We start from the raw sequence: 9,293 nt of genomic DNA on the forward strand, positions 1-9,293 counted from the left end.
GCTCTTTCCTGTTTTCATGATCTGTCAGATAAACATAATGTCACCACTAATAAAAATCCTAAAAAATAAGAAGACCTTAACAAACACCTAGCTACTAGAAGTATTTCGTGTTCTATTTCAGGCTTTGCCAATATGCATAGAGACCAGATTGGTCATCGAAATCTACATATTTTTTATTCTGTGTTTTAATCTTAACATTTTATCAGAGACAGTTCCCCATCCTTCTACACAATTACCTTCATAATTTTCATTTTAAATGTTTTCATAGTATTCCAGCTAGTGAAGGTTCTATGAAATTACTTAATCATGCTCTATTCTTGGGCATTGCACTTGCTGCATTACTGGATATCACACAATAAGCTTCATGCCTATAGCTTGCTGCTTTTGTTGAGCTGTAAGCTTAGAACAAACTTCTAGGGTTGGCACTCTTTTTTGTAAGATTTATTTATTCATTTATTTGAGAGAGAGAGCGAGCACGCACACAAGCAGGGGCAGAGGGAGAGGAAAAGAGAGAATCCTCAGACTCCCTGCTGAGCCTGATTGGGGGGGGGGGGCATCCCAGGACCCTGAGATCATGACCTGGGCGGAAATCAAGAGTAAGCCACTTAACCAACTGAGCCACCCAGGAGACCCTAGGGTTGGCATTCTTAAATTGACAAATATGGAGAAACTTTATGGGTCTTGCCACATATTGCTCACAAAAAGATGAAACTCATTGTCAATACTATCAGCAAAATATGGTGTGCCACTTTCCCTGCAACCCTGTAGCTTTGAGTGGGGCATTCTCTCTCTCTCTCTCTCTTTTTTTTTTTTTTTTTTTTTGGTATCTGAATTTATACCAGAGCAGCTCACAAAGGCTTATATGACTACCCAATCTGACCTTGACAACGGAGTGGTTAGGCTATAAACTCTGAAACCAGATTGCCTGGCTTCACATTCTGGCTCGGCCACTTACTAGCTTGGACGAGTTGCTTAACTTCTCTAGGTCTTGGTTTCAATATCTGTAAAATGGGCATGATTATAGCAACCTTCCTCATAGAATTAATGTGAAGACCAAGTGAAGTCGTACTTACAGAGTACATACAATAGTGCCAACAATTCACCTCTGAATTCTTGCCCCTTTAATGGTCCATCTCTCCTTGCCTACTACCCCTGGCCCTCCTGTTACTATTTATGATCGCCTAGTTAAAGCATTCAGTGTAAATTATACCATAACATGGAACATCCATCCGACAAAAGCAAACATCAATGAGTTCCCTGTAAACCCAGGGAAATCATGAGTCCAACTACTAATCGCACCCTTCTTACTCACACAGCGGAGGAACATAACAGACAGATGCCCACATTCACCAATATGCCCACATTCAGGCACAGGCATGAGCCTCCTGCTTAGAAGGAACTATTCTGGATTAGGAGGAGGGGTTTCATTACCAACGAAAGCTTGGGAGTTTACTATTCCTCAGCCTCAGTGCAACCATCTGTGTAATGGGAATAATAATAACCCCTGTCAGTACCTTAAAGGTGTATTGTGAGTATCAAATGCGAAGATAACTGTGGAGTCTGAAAAGAGTATGGAAGATTCTGGAAGCATTAAAACAGGGCATATAGTGTATCCCCAAGAATGAAATATGATTATTGTTTTACCCATCTCTTTGTCTTATGGGTAAGGAAACTGAGGCTCAGAATTGGGGTCATGAACAAGGGCACCGCCATTCCTGGCTAAGTTAGAACAAGAATCCCTATTTCCTGGCACATAGCCTAGTATTGCTGCTACTTCCCACTGGTTCTCCATCATGCCAGGATGACTGTTTTCCACCTTCTTCCCATTAGTTAATGTCCACGGAAGTACAATAAAGCAGATTCCTGAGAATAGGAAGATTTGTGGAAATATTTCATTCATTGGGGTTTTTTCTTTATGTGTGCTTCCTGCCCCCTGCCAAAGTCAAGACCTAGAGCAAGTTTGCAGGCTTAGTGGGAAGATATATTTAAACAATGGAAGGTGAAGGTCAATCTGTAATTCCTGATCCAAACTGGAGAAACATGACCCTCTAAGGTAGAAACAGCATTGTCCCCTTGGACCTTGACTCACACGGGGATTCCTCACTCTCTTTTGCCTCCACCTTGGCCACCCGGCAGAGGGGGTTCTACAGAGCTTCATGTTTCTGGGGCCCAGACGCATCTGTTTCGAGAGCTACTCCTCTAAGAGCCCCATATTAGATCTGGGTGATGACCACCGTTGCATTTTATTCAACAAATGGAAGCAAATTCAGCACATCAGCCATGTAGACATGAACAATTTTCCAAGACAGACCACAGAATTTCTGCTCCTCTCCAGGTTGGGCTGGCATCAGGTAGACCCAGCTTTGAAAATCTGTGCAAACCAGCTGGACTTCAGTAAATGCCCCTCCGTGACTGGAGTCACAACAGCCTCTGTGCTAAACGTGGCCAGAGTTCCAGATGCAGCCTCCTCGCACGGGAAGAGGCACAGTGGGGCACTGACACTGGGGAGTCAGGGCATAACCATGAGAAAATAAGGAGGGATCCCAGAACAGCTGCCCATAACCAGGGATGACCATGAGTCAGGCCAAAGTCAAGGTGGGCTTGAGTCTCAAGAAATCCTTCAGGACAGAGCAGGACAGGAGTGGTCCCTAAACAGGCTGAGAAAATGAGAGGCGAAACATGAAACTGGGCCCAGAAGTAAACATAGGAGCAGAAGGAGAAGGAGCTGGGAAGGAGGGGAAGGAGAAGGAAGGGGAAGGAAGGGAGGAGGAGTGGGGGGGGGGAGAGAGAGAGAGAGAGAGAGAGAGAGGGGAGGGGGAGGGGGGGGAGGGGAAGGAAGGGGGGCAGTAACAAGAGCATGGGAAGAGTGAGTCCGCAGGAGAGAGCTCTACTCTGTGCACAGCGCAGGGACACGGGGCAGGCGGAGCTGGTGGGACGGGAGCGGGGACGCAGGTGTTGTGCGCACGCGCTCTGACGGGAGCTGGTGTGCCAGGAGCTTGCCTCAGCCCTTAACCAGGGATGAGCCGACAGGGAACGGAGAGGGGCCTGGGGGCCGCGGATCCCCTTCTCCATGGTAATAGGGAAATTCTCTGAGCTCCCGGCTGCCCAGGTTGAGGGCTGAAGGTCCCAGACCTCCTGGCAGTGAGTTGAGCTCCTGTGACTATGTCCTGGCGAAAGGGATGGAAGCAGGAATTCTATGGGATGGCTTTCTTAGAAAATAGAGCTGTTTTGGAGGATGCCAGGAAATCATTTAAAACAGGCAAACAAACAACTGGTAAATAGAATCCAGCATGCATCTGCCTTTCCTCTATGGACTCTATTTCAGGTTAATGAAATATTTGATGAGGGGAAGTTTCTCTTTACAGAAGTATTGGATAATAAATGAAGAAGAAATGATATAATGAGAATATCATCATAGTGAAATAATAGTTCTAGGCAATGACCATCGATAGCTGTTAACGTCACGAAAAGAGAGACAGTGGGAAGTGACATGTCTCCTAATAGAAGAACAGCCTGCCCGCTATGAAGTCGTCTTTTCAGAAAATGGAACCTGAACCTAATCAAACTTCTAGATCTTAATTCCCAATTGATAGGAAGCACAGGAAAGTGAGAAACATATTAAAAGATATCATTGGGGGCGCCTGGGTGGCTCAGTCGGGTTAAGCATCTGCCTTCAGCTCAGGTCATGATCTCAGGGTCCTGGCTCCCTGCTCAGCGGGGAGTCGGCTTCTCCCTTTCCCTCTTCCCCTCCCCCCACTCATGCTTGCTCTCTCTCAAATAAATAAATAAAAATAAAAGATACCATTGGATGCAATGAGGAGAATCTAAATCATGGAAATGCTACAGGACAAACCAACCCTTTTCTTCAAAAAATGAATGATAAGGCAGAAAAAAGGAGACAGAGGGGCGACCTATAGAGACAGAGGGGATACATCAACCAATGCAGCATTTAGACTTTTGTGCAACATGATTAGAATAAACTATAAAAATGATTGGGAGATGCGGACATTGTATATTAGGATATTAAGGAATTGGGTTTTTTCAGATGGGATAATGGTATTGTGGTTATGTTTACACACAGCATCCTTGTATTTACAGATGCTTTGCAGATAATATTAAACGACGTTTGGGAGGCACCTGACTGGCCTAGCTGGTGGAGCGTGCGACTCTTGATCTCAGGTTCTGAGTTCGAGCCCCACGTTGGGTGTAGAGATCACTTAAAAATTATTTATGTATTTATTTTAATAAATACATAAAGTCTGGAAGGTTCTTACCTCTCCTGGGGGAGGAGTATAGGTGAAACTAAGTTGGCATTGAGATGGTCACTGTTGAAATTGAATGACAGACACATGGGGATTCATTATATGATTCTCTCTACTTTTGTGTGTCAACATGACTGGGATGCCCAGAGAGCTGGTGAAACATTATTTCCGGACGTCTGTGAGGGTGATTCTGGAAGAGGTTGGCATTTGAGTTGGTAGACAGAGTAAAGGAGATACTCTCCCCAGTGCGGGTGGGCATCATCCAATCCACAGAGGGCTCCAGTAGAACACAGAGGTGGAGGAAGGGCAAATTTGTTCTCCTGCTTGAGCTGAGACATCCAACTTCTCCTGTCCTCAGACCTCAGTGCTCCTCGTTCTCGGGCCTTCAGACTTGGCCTGGGACCTCCATCACTGGCTCTCCTGGTTCTCAGGCCTTCAGGTTTGGAATGGAACTCCACCAGCAGCTTTCCTGGGTCTCCAGTTTACAGACGGCAGACTGTGGGACATCTGAGTCTCCATAACCACGTGAGCCAAACCCTTATAATAAATCTCCCTCACTCTATCTATCCTATTGGTTCAGTTTCTCTGGAGAACCCTGACTAGTACAGTTTATAGTTGAAATTTTTCCAAAAATAAAAGTAAAAAATAAAGCACAAACCAAACAGCCAGCACACATCCTTGTACTCTGCAGGCGCACGAAAAGATGTTTCTGGTGGTTGGGCAAGTTAGGAAATGGTGCTTGTTCTTCGTATTGGACAGAGGCCTAGGCCAGAAGCTCGGGCCGATTGTCAGTTCCCAGGCAGGGCCTCGGACTGTCCCTGCTCTGCTGCATCAAGTGCTCAGCAACACGGACTTCTCCAGCTCACCATCCAGTTCACCATGATGGGTTACCTGCTTCTCGACCTTCATAAGGGAGAGAAATCAACTCTGATCTTATTTAAGCCACAGTTTCTTTGGGTCTCTGTGTTCATAGCCACACCTAATCCTAACTGAAGGTAGAAGGGACTAGTACTCTAAAAAACGCACTGAAAATGCTGCAGGTATTCACACTGAATGTCCATAATCAGGTGGATCAGTTAACAATCGCTGCAAAAATATTACATAAGAAATAGTTGTAAAATCACAGGGGCACACAAGAAGCCTGTAAGCATTTATTCTCACAGATCTGCGGGCTGGCCGGCCCCCCTCTGCTCTGAGGCATCTGAACTGGCTCTGCTTCTCACAACGGCCAATCTGGGGGTTGCAGGGTGGCCCTGCTCCACATGTCTCTCATCCTCCATCAGCAAGCCCAGACATGTTTTTCTGTGGCAGGAGCCAGTGGAACCAGGCAAAGCCTCATATGGAAGGCCAGTGCTGACCGGCTTAGGCAGAGCCCCAAAGAAGCCAAGACACACGGTGAATCAGGGAAACAGCGAGGGGTTTTATTTGATGAAACTACAGTGTGTGTGTGTGTGTGTGTGTGTGTGTGTGTGTGTGTGTGTGTGTGCGCGCGCGCGCGCGCCTGGTGAAGAAATTAAGAATATATTTGGTAGGGTATGGGGAACCCTGGAGGTTTCTGAGCAGAGGGGTGAGCTGATCAAGAAGAGGAATCCATCTATGCACAGAATGAACGGGGGTGGGGGCAGATTCTAGGGCCTAGGAAATCAGCGGGATAAATAATGAGCTGAGGTTGGAAGTCAGACTTAGGAACAGCACATTGATCCAAAGTGTAGGAATGTAAAGGAAGAACAGAGGACACCCCTGACATTTTTAACCAGGGAAAGAATGTTCTATGAGCACTCCTCCCCTTATGAGGATGTCAGATTTCAAAGGTGCTTTCCAAGCCCCTCTGCTCCCAAATCCAAAGTGATTACATATATCTGTCTCTGAAAAGTTATGCTTTAGTCTCATTCCCTTTGTAATTATCTGATTCTCTTACTATCTTTTCCACATTTTCTCTGATTGCATTCTTATTAGACATAAGGCAATTATATACATTCATAAATCAATTCAAATGTAAGGATCACCATAGCAAACATGCCCCAGATTGAGGAAGACTACAATGGTGCTGCAGAGTGCTAGCAGCCCCGATTATACGTTCTCCCCTTTTTCCTTACCATACAATGTCTGACTTTTCATTGGACATATGGCCACTGGGAATAATGACTACATTTCCCAGATTCCTCTGCAGCCAGGTATAGCTGCATAACTAAATTCTGACTGATGGGCTGAAAGCAAAAGTTCATGTGCTACTCCCAGGAAGTATTCTCCAAGGCAAAGAGATGAGCCTTTCTTCTTTCTTCTCCTCTTTATCATTTGTACTTCCTGGAAGATGGCTGTAAGGGCTGGAGCTAGAGCAGCCATTTAGGACCATGAAATGGACAGTATATAATGAATCTCATGCAGCTGGTGGAGAAGCAAGTTTCAAAGAGCCTGGACACGGGATGATTGCATAAAGCCACTCAGTAAGCCCCAGATGGCCTCTCCGTGACTTCTTTAAAATGGAAAAGAATTCACTGTCTATCTCGCTGAAGCCATTGTTACTTTATAGCCTTCTCTCACTTCCTCCCACGTGCAGGCAGGTATAAAACCACCACATGACCACTGATTCCTGCCTATGTGGGTATTAGACAGAGGTGGCATGCAAGGCTTTGTTCAGGCTTCTGGAAATGTGTAAGTTCTAAGTTCCTAAAGAGAGGCACTACTTTCATGCACATCAGGAGGCCATGAGGAAGAGAAGAGCAGGGGGGAATGTGCCTGAATGTAATCAGCAAATGTTAAGGGCGGCTGGAACAAATTGGGTGTGACAGGATGAATGGCTTAGCCTGCCCTTGCAGGCAAGGGGGACATTACAACTTTATCTCACTCCTTAGTTCCCTCATTCTCCCTTCTTGGTTGGTGGGGTTGCGTGAGGGGTGGAAACCCATGTTGGAGGCAGAGGGCAGTCCCTAGATTTACTGTCCTGAGGGGCTGGTTCTCACACTTCAGTGTACATAAGAATCATATGGAGAACTTGCTTAAAAGGTCCCAACCCCTGAGAGTCTGATCAGGAGGTCCCAGAGCAGGCCCCAGGAGCCTGCATTATAGCAAGCCCTGCCTCCTCCCTGGTAAATCTCCTGCAGATGGTGAGGGCTATCTGGGAAAAGCCCAGCTGTGATGGCTAGATTGTCGGCCCCAAGGGCAGCTTCTGCTGCGTCTGTTGGCACAGCACCCCGCAGACCTCAGCTCGGGTGGCTGTTCAATGCCTATCCATTGGCAATGGGGAGCCGCTGTGCCATCTTGAGCAAGAGAGTGACTTTAAAAACACTTCCCCTTCTGGCTCTGCTGCTCTGGGCCTGCTGAGGGAGAACAAAAGAATTTCTAATCCAACAGGAACTGAGGATTTTCTTTTTAAAAAAAAAAATCAGATTCTCAGGCCAATATTTTGATCTTCAACCTACTTTCTGACTTTGCAGCCAGCGTCTGACGGGCCCACAGTGAACTCCGTGTTAGTATTAGGTGATCCATCCTTTGGGAGATGGGGCCCGGGACAGCGCTGAGGGAAGAGATGGGTGTGGCAATGAGGCATTTTGGGGCCTGAAGCCTCCCATGGGCAGAGCCTCCCAGGGGCATCCTCATGCCTCCCCTCACAATGCTTCTCATCTCTCCCTGCAATGAGCACAGAAGGGAAGGCGAGGCTCCAAGAAATTAGGTCACTTTGTCCAAGTCCAGGGTGCAAAATTTATACCCAGGCCTGCCACCTAGGCCTGGTCACTCCACCACAGGACACCACACGTTGCTGGCATCAGTCACTCTATGTCCCAACCCCCAGAGGCCAGGCCGGCCCCTTGCCCTGTTGGAGGTATTGGCCTCACTTTCCAGTGGAACTTGAGGGGCCCAGACTCCCCAGCCCATCCCCTCTACATTTGTCCCCAAATCAGGCACAGCACCTTAAAACACCACTGCCCCCTCACTCCTTTGGGTTCAGTGGCTTCAACATGTGGCCTTGGGAGAAAGCTGTAAATGTTCAAGTAAATTTACGCAACAGCTCCTCTCTGACCTGTCCACCTTCCAGAAGCTGAGTCTTCCCATAGCTCAGGAAGTGTGTGCTCAGCCCTCCTCAGTATGTTTACCACATCCTCGGAATTGACTAGCAGAGCCTTTTGTTTCCTTCTCCCTTCTCCTGGGTCCCCTGTCTCTGCTTCTCTGGGTAGTATGGGTGCCCTGGGTCGGGCTCCAAAGATAAAGAGTTGCACGTTTGGGCCTGGCAGAGGGGTGGATTTGACAGGCTGGTCCTCAAGACAGGGAAAGGCTTAGGGCAGAGGCCCAGCCCCTACCCCCTAATGGGCCCAGACGGAGGTAGGAAGAGGTCAGAGGCCAGCCAGACCTGGGGATGTCCCCCTGCGAGGCAGCTGTGGTCCAGACTTCACCCTACAATGTGTTCAGGTTACATCATTAGGGCTGAATTGATGTTGATTACAAATAATAACTGCTCCAAAGCAAAGCCAGATGGGGAGTGTTCAAACTGAATGAAGAAGGAAATGAGCTGCCATCCACAGGGACAAGGGCTGCGTGGGGGGCCTTGGCTCAGGGACTCTCAGACCCAGAAGGGAGAGTCTACAAAAGCCAGTCCATCCCCCAACTCAGGAAGGGGATCACCCACGAGTGTCACTCAGCGGGAAGACTTCCGGTGACCAGGGGCTCCTACCTCCTGTGTCTGTCCTTCTGGGGCCCATGCATCCATGCATGTACAGCGAGGCGTTCATCCGGGTGCTCTTCAGAGTCCCTGCCTGGGCTGACGCTCCCTGACCCCTGGATTCTTAAACCCTTTTGGGCATCTGACCCAGAGGACCCGCCCCTAAGTGAGGTCACAGCAGTAATGGCTGACGGGAGTCTGAAGGGTTGTCGCCAGGGGTCGGCAGCAGGTTCATGCTACGTACTTCCATCCAAGGCTGCACGAATGAGTCCCAGGTCCCTGCAGGCCCAGGAAGACAGGGGACCGTGAGACACCTGGAAATTAGCGGCGGTGAGGGTACCGGGGACAGTAGCATTTCCTGGCGGCCAGGACGTGGT

The 9,293-nt window shown here is 47.9% G+C and overlaps 1 protein-coding gene across 1 annotated transcript in view; it reads right to left on the reverse strand.

The window, feature by feature from the left end:
• The window catches only part of ARK2C (arkadia (RNF111) C-terminal like ring finger ubiquitin ligase 2C), a 131,547-nt gene that overhangs the window by 110,309 nt on the left and 11,945 nt on the right, over positions 1–9,293 (reverse strand). The gene's annotated exons all lie outside the window — the stretch shown is intronic.

This window comes from Callorhinus ursinus, unplaced genomic scaffold, assembly GCF_003265705.2.
Source record: "Callorhinus ursinus isolate GAN/ISIS: 27379988/994484 unplaced genomic scaffold, GSC_fseal_2.0 scaffold11, whole genome shotgun sequence".
Lineage (NCBI taxonomy): Eukaryota > Metazoa > Chordata > Mammalia > Carnivora > Otariidae > Callorhinus > Callorhinus ursinus.